At 51.0% G+C, this 17,322-nt stretch overlaps 1 protein-coding gene across 2 annotated transcripts in view; it reads right to left on the bottom strand.

The window, feature by feature from the left end:
* The window catches only part of HPCAL1 (hippocalcin like 1), a 123,010-nt gene extending 106,399 nt beyond the window's left edge, over positions 1 to 16,611 (bottom strand). Inside the window, exon 1 of one of the 2 annotated variants that reach the window (XM_009183673.3) lies at positions 16,364 to 16,611. The gene's annotated coding sequence lies outside the window, so the exon portion shown is untranslated. Of the gene's footprint in view, positions 1 to 15,544; positions 15,845 to 16,363 lie in introns of those variants that run through there. The other variant, XM_003908268.4, reaches the window with a different exon arrangement.
* Positions 16,612 to 17,322: the final 711 nt, after the last annotated feature.

Raw genomic sequence — 17,322 nt, 5'->3', positions numbered from 1 at the left:
CAGACTCAAGGGCTGGCATGGAGAAGGCACGGGTGGGTGCTGTTCAAGCTTCAGGGAGGGTAGCAGGATAGGAACAGACTCCATAAAGAGGCATTTATTTTCCTTTAAAAAGGATGGTTTATTCACTACCCATTACACTGTAAGGGAGTGGGTCAGTCTCAAGACAGCAGGTCTTGGCTGCCCTTACCCTCCCAAATGGAGTTGCAAGCGCCTCCTCTCAAGTCTCTAAGCCCACGGCACTTGGGGCCTGAGGTTTGTTTTCTTATTCAGATCACAGCATCCTTTGCCACTAGAAAACCAAGACCACCCGGCCAATCACCGACTGCACATGGAGGCTGGGGTCTGTCACTTTCTCCACATCACCAATGTCCAGCGCTATCACCAACTCTACCCACACCCGTGCGCAGCCTTATCAGGCCTGTCACAAGGCCACTTGAGGACCCCATCAGTTAACAAGCATGGGCAAAACAGGCTGTCCAGCACCGGGACTGCAGTAGACCCTTGCTGACCACAAACCCACAGAAGGGAGAAAAAGAGTGGCCGCCTTTTGCTACTGAAATAACTGCAAAGACATAACTTCTGCAGGTGTGAGCTAGGGTTGGGGAGTCTGGGGCGGGGGTGGGGGAGTAGAACCCACCTGGGGCCTACAATGGCTGCCATTGTGGGACACTCTATTTCAGTGAGTTCGAGGATGCGGGTGCTGAACTAGATGGAAGGAGAGAGATTTGTCAATATTTGACAAGTCCTAGGAAGTGCAAAGAGCTTTTTACAGCCAACCACCAAGTGACTGCCTTTAGAAATGGGGAGAGACCCAAGAATATGCATAAATAGGATTTTTTTCGTGTATGAAATTATCAGAAGCAGACTGATAAAGCACTGCTCTCCATTCTGAAAAATGCCACTGAATAATAACGCATCAAACAAAACAGACGATGTTATCGTCTATCCAACGAGGCATATGCCCACTCGTCCCATGGGGACAACAAGAGAGGTTCCAGGCCCCGAGGTTTAGCTGTGGCTGACGGTGAATGCGAGCCAGGAACGGGTCAGCCCAGGGCCCCCTCGTGGGCTTCACATGGTCTAGGATCACGACCCTAACGCAAGCTCCGCCAGGGCAGGGCCTCCAATGGTCTTGCTCTATATTGCATCCCCAGTGCCCAGGCCAGGATTTGGCAAACCATATATAATAATTGTTGAGGCCGAGCACGGTGGTTCACACCTGTAATCCCAGCACTTTGGGAAGCCAAGGAGGAGTTCGAGACCAGCCTGGCCAACCTGGTGAAACCCCGTCTCTACTAAAAATACAACAATGAGCCGGGTGTGGTGGTGCGTCCCCGTACTCCCAGCTACTCAGGAGGTTGAGGCAGGAGAATTGCTCAAACTCGGGAGGTGGAGGATGCAGTGAGCTGAGATCACATCACTGTACTCTAGCCTGGGAGGCAGACTGAGACCCTGTCTTAAAAAAAAAAAAAAAAAAAAAAAAAAAGGTTGAATTATTTTAAGGGCTAATCATCATCCACCCCAAAGCAGGCATCTCTAGCTTTAAGAGATTTTGTTGGGGAAGTTGTTGTTGCTGTTTTGGACAGGGGGTCTTGATGCATGGAAGTGTTTCTGATAGGAAAAGGTAGGGTTATGTAGGATTCATAATTAAGCAAAACAAAACCAAAGACAAAATTATGTCAGAAATCGCACTGTAAATCAAGAAAAACATCTGATCTGTGTTTAGAAAAACTTAATTCACACACACTATTGCAGAAATATCACATAAAGTGAGCTGATTTCTTTTCCAGGACAACTGGGATAGATACCCAGGAAACCGCAGGGACACACCTGGTCTCCATAGCAACCTACCTGTCTCCAGTGATAGGCGAGCAGGCTTCCTGCCTCTGTGTTAAATCTTGTAATAACCCGAGGGCCCAGAGTTTGAAAAGAGCAATTTCTGAACGCTGAAGCCATACTAATTTTTTTTAATGTGGTATCATAGGTAAAGATCCTGAAATTATTTACGAGACATGATAGAATTTTGCTGAAAATTACATTATCTTCTCCAGATCATAAATATGAACAGTAGACTATAAAGATGGGATTCTTTCAATATCTAATCCAAGAAACAGCAAGCAGCTACTGAGTGAGTAGCAAAGGCAACCTCTGGTTTCTCGGATTTTACAGTGATGTGATTTGCCTGGGGAGGCAGCCCGGCCCCAGCATCCCTCTCCTTTGTTCACCCTGAAATTAATCTTTCATATTAGCCAATTTTTCTGATGGCTGGCCTCATCTTCATAACTTTCCACTACTGACTCAATATCCGGGACTCAGACAGATTAAACCTCTGAAAAGCAATGGGGAGTAACAGCCTAAGAAGCCTTTGGAGGGAAGCCATTGAAAGTCAGGAATGGCTCTCACGAGGGCTGAGGTGGCCCTGCTTACCCGCCAGCAAAGAAATATGGTCAACCCAGCGTCAACAGTCTGAGTCACAGAGAGAGAAAGAAGGATCACCGCCAGGAGTCTTCCAATTCACAGGGGCTGGAGACCAGCAGGCCCATTCTCTGGGGTCATGAAGAACGGGCAGGGAAGGGGAGCAGAAAAAGTTATTTTCAAAAAGGGAGCTGAAACATATTAGAATGACAGACAAATAGTAAGGAGAGATTATTCCTGGAAAAGCAAGGGCCGCGAAAAGCGACAGCAGGGTCTGGTGGTACCAGGACATCAAACCACTTCATTAAAATACCCAAGGTTCAAACAGCAAGTGCCGAGATGGCTCCTTCCAGGTCAACAAACGAAGTGAATGCCCAAGTTCAAGAACACAAAAAAGAAAAACCATATTCTAGATAATAAACAAACTCTACACTATGCCACACTGAAATGGTGAATTTCCTGGAAGACTCTGGATGTTTTGTTTTTTTTTTGTTGTTTTTTTTTTTTTTTTTTGAGAGCAAGTCTCACTCTGTTGCCCAGGCTGGAGTGCAGTGGCCTGATCTCAGGTCACTGCAACCTCCACCACCTGGGTTCAAGCAATTCTCGTGTGTCAGCCTCCCGAATAGCTGGGATTATAGGCGTGAGCCACCATGCCCAGCTAATATTTGTATTTTTAGTAGAGATGGGGTTTCACCATGTTGGCCAGGCTGGTCTCGACCTCCTGACCTCAGGTGATCCGCCTGCCTCAGTCTCCCAAAGTGCTGGGATTACAGGCGTGAGCCACCTCACGTGGACTGCATGTTTTTCTTTATGTCCTAGGTAACAGATTTGCTCAGTGTTGAATTTCAACACAGCAAACACATTTTAATAAGGGATTACGCTACATTTCCATTAATTTAAATAATCACAAGTATGGAAATTATGGATTCCAGCCAGTCTGACCATAACAAGAAAGTTTGCTATGCAAATTAAGAGGGTAAACAAAGGCTGGGTATTTGGAGTTCCTCCTGGAGCCTTTTTTCTGTCTAATTGCAAAAATAATAAATGCCCACTGGTGAAAATTTAGAATGTGGCAAAACATGAAGAAGCAAGAAAGACCATGATCCCATGGACTACAACCACTGTTAACATTTGGATATATTTCCTTCCCATCTATTTTCTCTGACTTTCTTCCCCCTCCAAACATAAATGAAATGAAACTGTGTGCATAATTCTTCATCTTGCTTCCCAGCCCCACATTTGGGAGAAATGTTTACACAGCTGATTTTCAGTCTCTTTATACCTACTATCTACCACCTACTATCCTAGTCTAATCTATCTAATATCTACTATTCTCCTACCGCCAATGTGCTAATTTCAAATAATTCTTAGCAATTCATTAAAAAAAACCAATTTGAAGCAAAATCTGGTCAGTAGTTTACATTACTATATATACTTTTGTCTGAAAATAATACAATTACTTGTGTCTATAATACTCCCTACTTCTGACTACTCTCTAATTCACAATTAGTTAAGAAGTTTGGCTGACCAGTTTCTTACGTAATCAGTACTATCACCTCCTGAGAAGAACATAAAGACATCATTATAATGAGGAAAGCAACAACTCTGGCAGTGGGTTTTCTTGCTAGAGCATCCTCTTAAGGGAACAGTAAACAGCTTCTAAATAAGGCACCCGAACTACAGCCTAAGAACCTAGCTGACTGCCAACCTTCTTCAATGTTCCCACAGTGAATATCCCACTGCGGCCACTCACCTCTGTGTCTGTCTCCCACTTACGCCATGAGTCCCTGTCTTCTTAATCTCAGCCTCCTTAATATAGGAAGTTAACAGGAAAGGTTGAATGGTGAGCTGGGTGCATGAAACCAACCCACAGAGCTCACCTCCCTAACTTCCAACCTTAATATCTTCCTGCCACCCCCGCAGCCCCACACCAATCTCTCCTAATCTGTGCTCCACAAAGGCGTTCCTCAATGTTATCAGTTTCTTCGGAATCATAACGCTCCCTCTTAAGATGGCAGTTGCTAAGATGCCTGCATATTATAAGAGGTTTCTTTTTTTTTCTTTTTTTTTTTCCCTGAGACGGAGTCTTGCTCTGTCACCCAGGCTGGAGTGCAGTGGTGCAGATCTCTCAGCTCACTGCAACCTCTGCCTCCCGGGTTGAAGCAATTCTCCCGCCTCAGCTTCCCGAGTAGCTGGGATTACAGGCGCCTGCCACCACGCCCAGCTAATTTTTATACTTTTAGTAGAGCTGGGGTTTCACCATGTTGGCCAGGCTGGTGTTGAACTCCTGACCTCATAATTTGCCCGCCTCAGCATCCCTAAGTGCTGGAATTACAGGCGTGAGCCACCGACCCCAGCCCAAGAGGTTTCATTTTTTTGCTGTCAATTTAGCTAGGAAAATTCTCTCTTTGCTCTATGTTGGATGTACCTATAATGCAAGTATGCATTTTTTTTTTTTTTAGATGGAGTCTCGCTCTGTCCCCCGGGCTGGAGTGCAGTGGTAGAATCTCTGCTCACTGCAAGCTCCACCTCCCGGGTTCACGCCATTCTCCTGCCTCAGCTTCCCGAGCAGCTGGGACTACAGATGCCTGCCACCATGCCCGGCTAAATTTTTTTTGTATTTTTAGTAGAGATGGGGTTTCACCGTGTTAACCAGGATGGTCTCGATTTCCTGACCTCGTGATCCACCCACCTCGGCCTCCCAAAGTGCTGGGATTACAGGCGTGAGCCACCGCGCCCGGCCTGCAAGTATGCATTTTTAAACATCTTTCCTGAATTGCAGAGCTGACAGAGGATTTAGAGGCTGTTCAACCCTAAGCCCCATTTGTCAAACAAGGGAACTGAGATCTGGAGAGGCAATGTCCCCCATGCCAAGTCAAAGCCAGACATCAGTGACGGGACGGGAGTCATTCTGCCAACCCTCAAGCCTTGTTGGCTTCCAGACCACTGTCCCACAGTTTTAACAAATGCATAAAACAAACTCTCACCAATTGACGACAAACATAGGAAACACTAGCAGTGCCCTGACCTCGCTACTCAGACCTGCAAAGCCAGCCCTCAGGCAAGGTGTTAAGATTTTAATGAAGGCAGCCGCCATCCTACAGTTAAGGAATTGCGGAGTGGTTCAGTCGCAAATCTGGGTAGACATTGTGTTCTGTTCCAGGTTCTGTGCCAGGAATGCAGGGGTCACCAAGGAGAAATCCACAGGGTCCTACCTAAAGTGGCCTACCACCCTGGGAGAGGTGGACAAGCAGTAAAGTCAGGCTCCAGCTAGAATAATTTGTCCTCCCTGGAGGGACAAAGGAGAGCTCCACAGAGCAGGTAACACTGGCTTACTCCTGGGCCTGAAGGAATACATGAGATTCTCCCAGAATCTTCTAGATCAGTGATTCTCATGGAGATCCTTTCAGAAGAATCACACTCCGTTCATCATCCACGCTAGCCTCTATGCCCACCTCATCCCGTCCTTGACTACCCTGAACGCTTTATCCAATAGTAGAAAACCCTGTGCTGCCATCTCATCAAAAACCATGCAGCCATGTCCAAAGCAGCCCAATGCCGATAGCTAAATCACGACGCCAGGGATATGACTACATGGTGGCGCATATGACGACTATGGGGATAGAGATGAATAAAACAATGATGGGATGACTGGTGGCGATGACGGCTGGCGACAATGACACAAATGATGAAGTGACAGAATGGAAGATGGGTGACAGTGATGATGATGGTGATGGCAATGCAGGCAGATGGTGATGACAGTGACAGTGGATGGATCGTGGATGAGGATGCAATGACAACATGGATGGTGGTGGATGATGGATCATAGTGGATAATGGATGGAAGGATAGTGGATGGAATGGTGGATGATGAATGGTGGATGGATGGTGGATGGTGGAGGGACAATGGATGGATGGACAGTGGATGGTGGATGGATGGATGGATAGTGGATGGAAGGATGGAGGGATGGAATGGATAAGGATGGATGGATGGAATGGATAAGGACATGGATGGATGGATTACTCATGACGTACCCAGCGACGATGGTGACGTATGATGGTGGTATGACGGTGATGACAGTCATGGCGTGATGAAGTGACGACATTGCGCGATGATGATGGTGACGGTGATGCTTATCAAGTGACCACGTTAATTTACGCGACACTAATGTTTAATGCAGATGATGGTGATGGTGATGATGGTGATGTAGCGATGATATGATGGTGATGAAGATGGCGACACGATGGTGGCGGGTGACGCGAATGACAGTGATGGTGATGGTGATGATGACAGCACCACGATCGCGATGGTGATGATAGTTACTGGCGACGGCGATGACGACGGCGACGCAGATGACGCATTGGTGACTGGTGATACGGCAAGTGCGACGGCGACGGATCGTGATGGTGATGACGATGGTGATGGTGATGATGGTGATGACAGGGTGATGATGACGGTGATGATGGATGATGAATGATGATGGTGACAGCAATGATGATGGTGGTGATGATGATGATGGGGATGTGGGGATTTATTGCACGCATTGATGATGATGGGGATGAGAGGTGACACGACAGTGATACGGCTTTTGGTGATGGTGACAAGATTACTATATGCGATGATGATGGTGATGATGAATGGTGATAACAGTGATGATGGTGATGGCGATGCAGGCGATGCGATATGCGCGCATTTATTTATTGCGCGATAATATATGATAATGGTGATAGAAGCACAGCAACCGGCCCGCTAAAGAATAAACCACAGGAGCGAGTTTCGCGGCAACAGTGCATCATTATTAATTGCTTTGGGATCTTGGCCCCAAACGCGGGAATTCTTAATTGCAAGTTTCTACATCTTCTCTCCTCAACTCCTCAATCTCCAGCCACCGTGAAAATAATCTTCAAATCGCAACCTTCACCCAATGAGTTTCTGAGAATAATTGGCCAGGCCATATTGTTTTAAGATAAGGTGACAGCATATCACCAAGAACATACGCTCATAAAAGCAGCAATTCTTTATCCCTGGATGTCTTCAGAAAGAAGAGGGAAAACCAACCCCTAAGAAATAAGAATGAATTGTACCTGCCAACATTACAGCATGAAGGCAAGCAGGGCCTGAGCACCTGCCAGAAGCCCGTGTCTACCTTTACTGGCTGGGAAGAAGAAACCTAGAGAAGCCACGGCAGCCACATCTCATGTCCCACCCCTGGAGGCTAAGCCCCTGCCAGGCATCCAAGCTGTGTCACCAGCATGGGCTCCACACTGCATGACTGAAGAGTTTCTAATAAAGCACACCCCAACCACTGCCGAAAAATTGGGGGGTGGGGGGACAACCAGTTCTGCCACCCATGGCTCTGTCTCAGCCCCTGAAGCTGGGGGCTTTTCTGGACCTCCCACATCCCACACTCATTCTGCCAGGACTGTCTCTAGCCACACGCAGTAAATACGGAAAACTGCATGATGTTGAAAATGATGTTTTTCAACATAGGTGATCGATTCTGAGAGGTTCTCACTTCTCCCCAAAAATTGATTACAGGGCAGCAAATAGAAAAATGGGAATGAAAGGGAGGAGTGGGGGCTGTCATCAATTCTGCTTTCTGGAAACGTCTGCTAAATGCACAGAAAGAAGGCAGAGAGCTGAGCATTTTGCTGCCAGAGAAAAAGAGCACTGCAGTAGATACACACCACTGTACGGAACCGCGGCTCTGCGAGTATGCCCAGCAGTCCTCCTCAGGCCTGCCAGCACGAACGCTCCCAGACCCGATCCGTGCTCTGCACATACTCACAGAGGGAGGGGACCACCAGCTCTGGGCCTTGCTAAGCCTGAGGAACAACCTACAGCTCTCTCTATGCAGCCCCCACCACCAAATTCAGGGTCTCTATAGGTGCATCAGGGACCCTGAGATGCTTCTCAGAAGGCATGAGGCTGGGACAATCCAAAATGGCAGCTCCCCAAACTCCAGGCAGTAACCAGCACTGGCTGCCTTCTGGAAGCCTCCACACACAGCAATCACAGACTCCAGCATCAAACCCCTTGCTATGACAGCCTGGATCAAAACATGCCTCATAAGCCTGAATTTGAAAAGGAATTCTGTACTCAGTGGCAGAGGAGGCACTAGATCCAAGAATGTTTAAAGAGTTAACGGCAACCACCACCACTTACTCCACACGTGACCAGCCAGACTCACCTGGCTACTCACATCTGCATTCCCGTCTATGTCTGAGCTGCGCCTAGAACCTCTTTCTGCACATAAGCAAACAGACTCAGAGAACATCACCAGCCAATAAACAACAGAGCAAAGACTACAATTCAAACCTCAGTGTCCCCGATCTTTCCCCCAAGGTATTTTGCAAATGAGGGTCTAATACCTTGATCCAAGAATGTCTTGGTTCTTTCCACCACAATTTCTTTCACGGTTTCTGTCCACCGTGAGAGTTCTCTACAACCACGGGAGAGAATGGTCATTTGTGATCTACCTGGCGTACAATGGGTATACAATTTCTGCGTCTTGGTTTGCGCATCTGTCAAATGGCATCTCATCCTCTGCTCTCTTCCTTAAAGAATGAAAATGATCCAAGGAGAGAAATGCATCAGAAATGCATTCAAAAAACTGAAATGCACCACGCCACCCAAGTCCGCAGTACCACTGCATTCAACACCCTCCCCCAGGCCCTTCTATTTGCCAGGAGACCTCTCCACACACACATATTGCTTGAACCATCTCTCCCTGTTCGATTGTGGACTAGGCAGGTACTGGGGCAACACTGTGTGAGCACATGTCACACAGCACTCATGCCCTAGAAGGGGCTTCCATGGCTTCAGAAGGGATGACAAGACTCGTACAGGAAAATCTGAACACCAGCTCAGGCAAGGCCATAAAAGGGCATAGCATTACTACCAAAACAAGGGCGGAAGAGAAAGTGACCTCGTTTAATTCTTGATGCTTCCACTTTCTGCTGATGCCCTTGGGCTACTTATTTGCTCTGGGCCTCCTCAGTTTTTTCATTTAGAAAAATGGCTTGGACTGGGCACAGTGGTTCACACCTATAATTCCAGCACTTTGAGAGACCAAGGCTGGAGGATCATTTGAGCCCAGGAGCTCAAGACCAGTGTAGGCAACATAGCAAGACCTCATCTCCACAAAATATTAAAAAATCAGCCAGGCCTGGTGGTGTGTACTTGTAATCCTAGCTACTCAGGAGACTGTGGCAGGGGGATTGCTTGGGCCCAGGAGTTCAAGGCTGCAGTGAGCTGGGATCACACTGCTGTACTCCAGCCTGGGCAACAGAGCAAGACTCTATCTCAAAAAAAAAAATTGTTAAGAAGCAGGGTCTCACAATATTGCCCAGGCTCAAATCCCTGGTTTCAAGCAATCCTCCCACCTCAGCACCCCCAAGTAGCTGGAACTACAGACAAGAGTCACCGTGCCTGGCTTAGAAAATAGGGTTTTGGTTTTTTGTTTTCTTTGTTTTTGTTTTGCCATTTGCCTCAAAAGTTCTTGATGAAACAAGTTAATGTATGTATGTAGCAGGGCTCACATCACCTGACACATCAATACATGCCCTGTATTTTTAATCCCAACACTCTGCTAGATACTCAGGAGTTATACAAAAGAAATGTGAGGAACACAACTTCAGCTGGTCCAGCCAACACACCTTGGGTATTCTTTAGGTGCCAGTGCTGTGCCAGGTGCAAGCATGAGAGGCCAGTAAGAGAGCTCGCCATCTCGCAGGTGGATGGTCAAGCACCCAGCTCACTCCACTGATGCTGGGGGAAAGATCGATTCTAACTGGAAGACTCCAGGAAGGCCTGAATGAAACGGCCCTTGGCCCGAACCGGTAAAAACACAGGTGGAAAGAAAAGGCAAATCTAGAGACAGAGAGAAAATTTGTGGGGACTGAGGGCTTGAGGATGGGGACAGGGAATTTCCACAAAAGAGGGATCTTTCTGGGGTGATGGATATGTTCCAGAACTGGATTGTGGTGATGGCTGTGAACTCTGTAAATTTACTGAAAATCATTTAAAGTGTACACTTAGAATGGGCACACTTTATGCGACATGAATTCTATCCTGGTAAAGCTATTAATTAAAACAAAAATGAGTAGGAGTTTAGCAGATAAGGAAGTCCGGGTGGGAGAGAAGAAAGGCATCAAACAATCCAGCCCCAACTCCAACCCCTCCGCTGTCCTCCCAACTCTCCCAGGTGTCAGCTTACAGGGTGCTTCTCCAGGGTGTCCCCTATACCAGGGTAGGAGCTCCCCTCCGTAGCACTTCAAGCCCCTTGGTGTTATTTGATAGGTCCCCCACACACAACCCCCAGCCCAAGACCTTAAACTCTGCACAGGTAGGGAGGATGCCTGGGCCCAACCTTCTCAGACCCCAGCTTGGCACAAGGCACACAGTAGGTATCAGAAGCACTTACCGTGTAAGAGAATAAACCTTGGCGAGGTTGGGGAGGCAGAAGAGAGTGGGATGATGAAATCTGTGTTTTAAACCGTGAAGTGCTACCTGCATGGCTGGAGTGAAGGAACTGGAAGCATGCTCTGGGCCAAGGGTAGATAAGGCTCTGCTGTACAGGAAGAGTGGGTATGAGCCCTCAAAGAGGGCTGACCCGATTAGACGGCAAAGTGAAGATGGGGAAAGAGCTCCAAAACTCTCCAGAGATTTCTAGCTATAACAAATGAGTAGATGAGACGTGTTGACCATAATAGGTAGGAGACACAGCTTCAGCAAGGGAGATGTGTCCTCGGCTCTGCTTTGATGTGGAATAGCTCAGAGCCCACACCCAGTGTTGGGTCTGCAGCTCAGGGGGACAGCTCAGGTGTATATCTGTATCGCCTGCAAATGCACAGATGTGGGCACAGGTGAGTTCAGCCAGTGCACCTGGGCAGGTGGAAGGAACTATCCTCTAGAGATGCACTTAATATCATGCCTGCCTAAGGGGAGATGTCACTTGCCTAAGGGGACACAGAGCAAGGAAAGATTTAAGCTAGGACAAGAGAGTACTGAGGCGAAACCTGGGAAGACTTCCAAGAGGAGAACCACGCAACACTCAAAAGCCTTCCTCTTTTTTTCAGGGTCACAGCAAACTTATCCATGCAGTACATATTTAATAATCCTGAGTTTTATTAGCCAAGGGTCAGAGACCCATCCCTTGCTGAAGAAGACTTCTTGTCTCATGCCACAGGTGGGCTAAGGCACCTCCACCCCCAGGCTCCTGGCTTCCTGCCAACTTGGGTAGTACCTCAAGTACCAAAAAGGTCCAAAGACCCAGAAAACCCAGCTGCGGGATTAGCAAGTATTCAGGGTGCACTTGCTTATTAAGGTAAAGGCACACAGTCCCAAGAAGTCATCTTTCCTGCCCTGCTGCTGGCAGAGGAGGGTAGCAACAGGAAGAGAGTAGAGGTCTCTGGGAAGGACTTCTCTAGTTCGTCATGCCTCCAATGTGAAGCTTTGCCTCTGAAATTCAGTTTTACTTGAAACGACATGGCCAAGGTAGGGCTCTTTAAAGGATTTACTGTGCTTTTTCAGATGATTAAAAAAAAAATCTTGAGACTTGCACCCCGTTCATCAGCACCTAAGAAATGTTCCACCTGTCAAACTGTATTGATTACCTGAAGTCATATTACAGTCTGCACCACTGGATTCCAACCATTTTTTATTCTTTGTAGAAAGTGATTTGAAGAAACCTTTTTTCCACAGGGTAACGGGCACCAAAAGAGCCCCTAAGCGCATGCTGCTGTCTCCATAAACAGCCACCCTCTGTCATTCCCAGATTAGAAACTCAATCTAACGGGAAAAGAACAAGAGCTCCATGACATTCACAGATGTGCAGCTTTACCTGAGGACATAAGAACGACATAGAAACCCACTGCTACTATAGGAGAGCAGGGAGCCCCAACGTAGAGCATGATGAAAATCTACACGTGTCTGCTCATCCTAACTCCAAACATGCCTCCCCCAACCCCCAGCACAATGACATCAGGTGCTGACAAATTAACAGAATACACATAATCCTCCATCAATCCTGGGCTGGCAACTCATCAGTTGAGTGCATTATCCCACAATGAACAAGCATGGTTTAGGGCTTGCTGGAATGCAAAATTTTAGTACAAACCTAACCCCAATCTACATAAAAATTCAGCTGCCAAGTAGCTTAATCTTCAGTGCCAAATAAACTCTGGGGCCCCCTGTTAGTACCCTGGATTATCACTGGTTCATGAGTGAGCGTGGTACTCTACCACCTAAGAGTAGCAAAAAGGGTCTCAGAACAAGTGTCGCCGGGAGACAACTGCTCTGACGCACACTCAGCAGGGCACGCACTGTATCCACGCTGCAGTCCTTGGAACTGTGCTTGCAGAGCCCTGAAGGTAGGGGGTGTGAGCACCAGCTCTTCAACAGGAGAAACAGCTCCAGGGTGAAATGGTGCTAGGTGAGTATGCGGCTCATAGCTGGGGTGCATGCACCAAGGGAAGTCCCGTCCTTGTCCTTCCATAGACGGCACTTCTAATTCTGCACAGTACTGTGGCCAGAAAGGGGATGGAGTGTGTCCACATTCTTGTATTTCACTTAGAATCTATCTCTAGGAGGGCTTGCTGGAAAAAAATGGGTCATTGGCTGGAGTTTGGGCAAATCTCTGTTCTTCTGGGGTTTTGACTTGTTCTGGTTTCTCCACAGGTCAAAAGTCCTTCCATTTATTGGATTCCAAAGACAAAGTCTCCCAAATTGTTATCACACATTGACATTTATGTTCCACCTTAAAAACAGCATAAAAGTGGAACGCAGAGGGAGCAGGCAAGGCTAGAACGTGGCACCGTGGCACCACATCCCACCACAAGGGAGAGGCAGGGCCCCAGGGCCTTCCCTTTGCCACATTATCCAATAAAACCTCAAGAGCTCAGTAATTACAGGCGCTTTCAAAAGTGAAACAGAAATAGATCTAAGGCCAAAACACTGGCTTGCTTGAGACAAAGGGCTGGCTTTAACTAGAAAAAAACGAAAACAAAACAAAACAAAAACCTGGGTTTTGGTCTGTCTTCTGAGCTGAGAAAGCCAGACTGATTTTTTTTAAATATTAGTATGGAATCTGATTACGAGGAAAGACTAGGATTCACACCAAAAGCCCTTTTCTCCTGTAGGATATAAAATCAATTCATGAAACAGAAAACAGGGTGCATTCTAAGTGTGCTCCTGTCACCAAGTCAGGATGAAAAATGAGAAAATGAGCTAATCGCAACCCCCTGGCCTGCCATGGCTAGGATTGCAGGGCTTCAGTCCCGGCCGAGGGAAACCAAAGGAACCGGACCAGGTTTCTGTTCCTGGCTCCTAAGAGCCCGCAAAGCAGTCCGCCTCTCTGGGAACACCACCACGTAGCACCTGACACTGGGGAAGCGCATCCATACCAAAGGCCGCCCATGCCGCCCCCTCCTCAGCCCAGTCTCATGCTGGCGCTCCATTTTGATTGCCTCCTGCACTGGCGAGATCTGTGGCTCCCTTGGTTAAAAGCGATTTTTTTTTTTTTTTCCAGAGAGAAAGACACTAGGGCGATGAAGGGAAAGAATATCGCTCGCTCTGGCCGAGGGCACCCGGCCCCGAGAGCTGGCCTTGCTGCGTCCAGCCAGCGCCGAGCCGCCAGGACTCTCCAGAGAGTGACTCGTGGTATGAGCTGGGTGCTCGTTCACTGCAGTTCAATTTTACGAATAGCAGGTTTCAAAAGTAAACGTTTAAATTAAGGTGTGGGACTAGAAGGAGGGTTCCCACGTGGGCCCCGGGCATGAGGCTGGCTGCAAGGGAGCAGGGATGGCAGGGGCTGGGGCTGGGGGTTGTCTAATGCCAAGGCCCGCAGCTGGACTTGGCGTCCTGGCAAACATCCTCCTCTGGTGGAATTGGGGTCAGCCGGGAGGAAAGGGGTGGCCTTTGGCGGCCAGGATACCCCGGGAGCCCGAGAACTGCGTGTGCAGGAAGCGCCAATTTCACGCCATGGCTCTCGGACTCCACGGGCTGAGCTGCATCCTCCCGGACTAGGCACTTGTTGAACCAAAGGTCTCTCAACTCCGCAATCGCTGTCTCCCGGCCAGGAGAGGGACCCCCACACTCCCGCGGGAGCCTGGGGCTGGGGCAGGGTCGGCGCCCCGCGCGGCGCTCTCGGGCATTCGCGGAGCCGGCGCCGCCCAGGAGGTGCGGCAAGAGGCAGCGCAGCTGGCAGCTAAACTTTCTCGAATGTCGGTGCTTCGCGGTTAAGTTAGGGCCAGGGAGACGCACAAACACGCCCGGGGGAAATGCAAGGCCCCACCCACGATAAAGGAAAAAAAAAAAGGTTTTAAACAGGAGACACTAATCCAATGAACACAGCACCTACTGTGTGCCGGGCATTGGGCCAAGAGCTGTCTTCAGTGCGTTCTCATTTCACCTGTCACCACAGCCTCCGAGGGAGGAGCTGTCCTCATTTGAAAGAGAAGCAAACCGCGACCAGGGAAGGTGGCGCGTCTGGCCCAGGTCGCAGTGCGGGTCACGGGGAGGCCAAAGCTCTCCTCGTCGCCCCATGGCCCTGGGAGGAACGAGCGGATCGACTCGGCGTGGGCCCCCACCCTTGGCAGAAGCTCACAGGCGACCCACGTGGGCCGCACGGACCTGTCCCCCTGAGAGGCTGGCCCAGCTTGCCTGCAAGGCCCGCGCTTGCCCCGTCGGATCCCAGCTGTCCTCGAGGCTCCTAAGCTAAGCATTGCGCCGACCAGCAGGGACAGGGGGCTCTGCACATGGGGCTGCACCGCCCACGCCCACCCGGCCACCCCGCTCTGCGCACAGCTGCTCACACACTACACCCGCCAGGCACCGCTCCCCACCAGCAACTGCCCCAACACACAATTCCACAAACGCAGTCCAAAATGTGCACACCTAAGGCACACACGGATGCCCACGAGTACACGCTATTCGAAAGACACACAACCGTCCGCCGTCACCCACGACTCCACCGCGCAGAGAAACGCGGGCACCCCCGGACACACACGCGCGCGCACAAACATACACGCAAAGAGCCGGATCGCAGCGCTCGCCGGTGCACACGCCGGGTGCACACGCCCGGTGCACACGCCAGCAGCCAGCAGCCCGCAGCCCGCCCCTTCCCTACCTGCTCCGGCTCAGGACGCGGTCTGCCGGCTTCCCGAGTCCAAGTTCGGCGCCGGCGGCGGCCGCAGCCGGCCCGGGCCGCTGCCCGGAACGAGCGCGCCGAGGCGGGGAGGAGTGACTAGGAGCGCGGGCCTCTGTGCGCCCGCAGCTGCTGCGCCGGCCCTGCGCTCATCGCCGCCCAGAAAGACAAAAGGAAGCCGGCAGCCAGGGAGGGAGCAAGGTGGAGGCGCCCGCCAGTGCGCCCGTCCGCTGCCCGCCGCCGCAGCTGCCCGCCTGCCAGCTCCGGGAAGGAAGGGACGCGAAGGCGGGACCCGGAGGCGGGGGCCGGGGCGGGGCGCGCGGCCGGAGGCGGGCGCTCAAGTTTCCTGCGGCCCCGCCCCCTCCGGGCCCCGCCCCCTCCACGCCCCCTGCCGGACCTTCTGCGTCCGGCTCGGCCCTCGCAGCCGCTGCCCCTTGCTGCTCCTCGGCCCTCGTGGCCCAACCCAGGCCCTGCCGGGTCCCAGCCCCCAGTGGCTTTCGGGACAGGGGCGGAGCTGGGCACCGGTTCTGTTCCCCTAACCCTTGGCCTCTGGCCTGCGGGTATAGGAGAGGCCGAGAGGCGGCGCCCGGGAGGGGCCAGTCCTGCGCCCGCGCCCCCCGCCCCCACCCCGCAGGAAGTGGCCCGGGCGGCCTAGGAAGGAGAAGAGCAGAGTCGCCTCGGCCCCGCACCCCCAGCCCCAGCCCCAGCCCCAGCCCCGCGTGCAGCTCGCACCCCTTCCCACGCCTGTACGGGGGAGAGCCCCGAGCCTGGAGTGGGAAACCTGGCTCCGGCTCTGGTTACCTCCAGTGACTCCCCAGGCCGTTTAGGCAACTCCATTGGGCTGCCTCAGCCTCGGTTTCCCCGCCTAACCACGGAAGGGAGCAGAGGCGGGCTTCCTGAGTTCCTCCCTTTCAGACATCTGTGGTCTTCGGGCTCCACGCAGGAGAGGCGCCGGACTGGCATCTCCTGCCCAGGGTCGGCGCCTCCTGGCTCTCGGGGAGGGGGGCATCCTCCATCCCCTGCACCGGCCTCAGAGGAACCAGGGACAGAGCACCCCCATCCCCACCAGGAGCTCCGGAAAAACGGCTTCAGAAGAGCAAATATACACACACACCCACCTCCCGCCCCAAACATCCCCGAAGAAAGGTAACCACAGAAACAGCCAGAAATCTGGAGCTGGGCGATCGTATGAGCCTGAGACAAAACTGTCTTTCCGGCGTCTCTAGGGGAGAGCTCGAATCCCTCCTTCCACTCCTCCTCCACGGAAAACAGAGTGAACTTCTGCTACAGAGGCCGCCAGAGCAACGTGCAAGAGCAGCTTTGAGGGGAGCGGGCGCAGGGCCTTGCAGGGAAGGGGGACTGAGCCTAGACCCCTCCTTCTTCCTTGGTTCTGAAGGCAGAAAGACAAAGCTAGACCTGGAGGAAGTTCCCCTCCCCGTGGGCCCTGCAGTGAGGATTACATGAAGGCATGTGGGCGGTGGGACCGAATGCACCGACTGATGCAGGCGGCCCGGTACCTGCAGATGCCATGCCTCCTTCTTAACCAAGGCCACTCTATCTCCCCGTGAAGTATCCAGGCAGAAGGCCGGTGGGGTTACAGGTGAGAAGTCGTCGGTGGGGTCCAGGAGCCAGGCCTGGGGCCGCACACATCACTTCCACCCACATCCATGGGCCAGGTAGTCACACAGCCCCACCAGGATGCAAGGGGCTCTGGGAGCTGTGGTCTTCCTGAGTGTTTCAGAAGTAAACAAAGCCAGTTT

Source organism: Papio anubis, chromosome 14 (assembly GCF_008728515.1).
Source record: "Papio anubis isolate 15944 chromosome 14, Panubis1.0, whole genome shotgun sequence".
In the NCBI taxonomy this organism is placed as follows: domain Eukaryota; kingdom Metazoa; phylum Chordata; class Mammalia; order Primates; family Cercopithecidae; genus Papio; species Papio anubis.
This window is presented reverse-complemented; position numbering and strand designations above follow the sequence as displayed.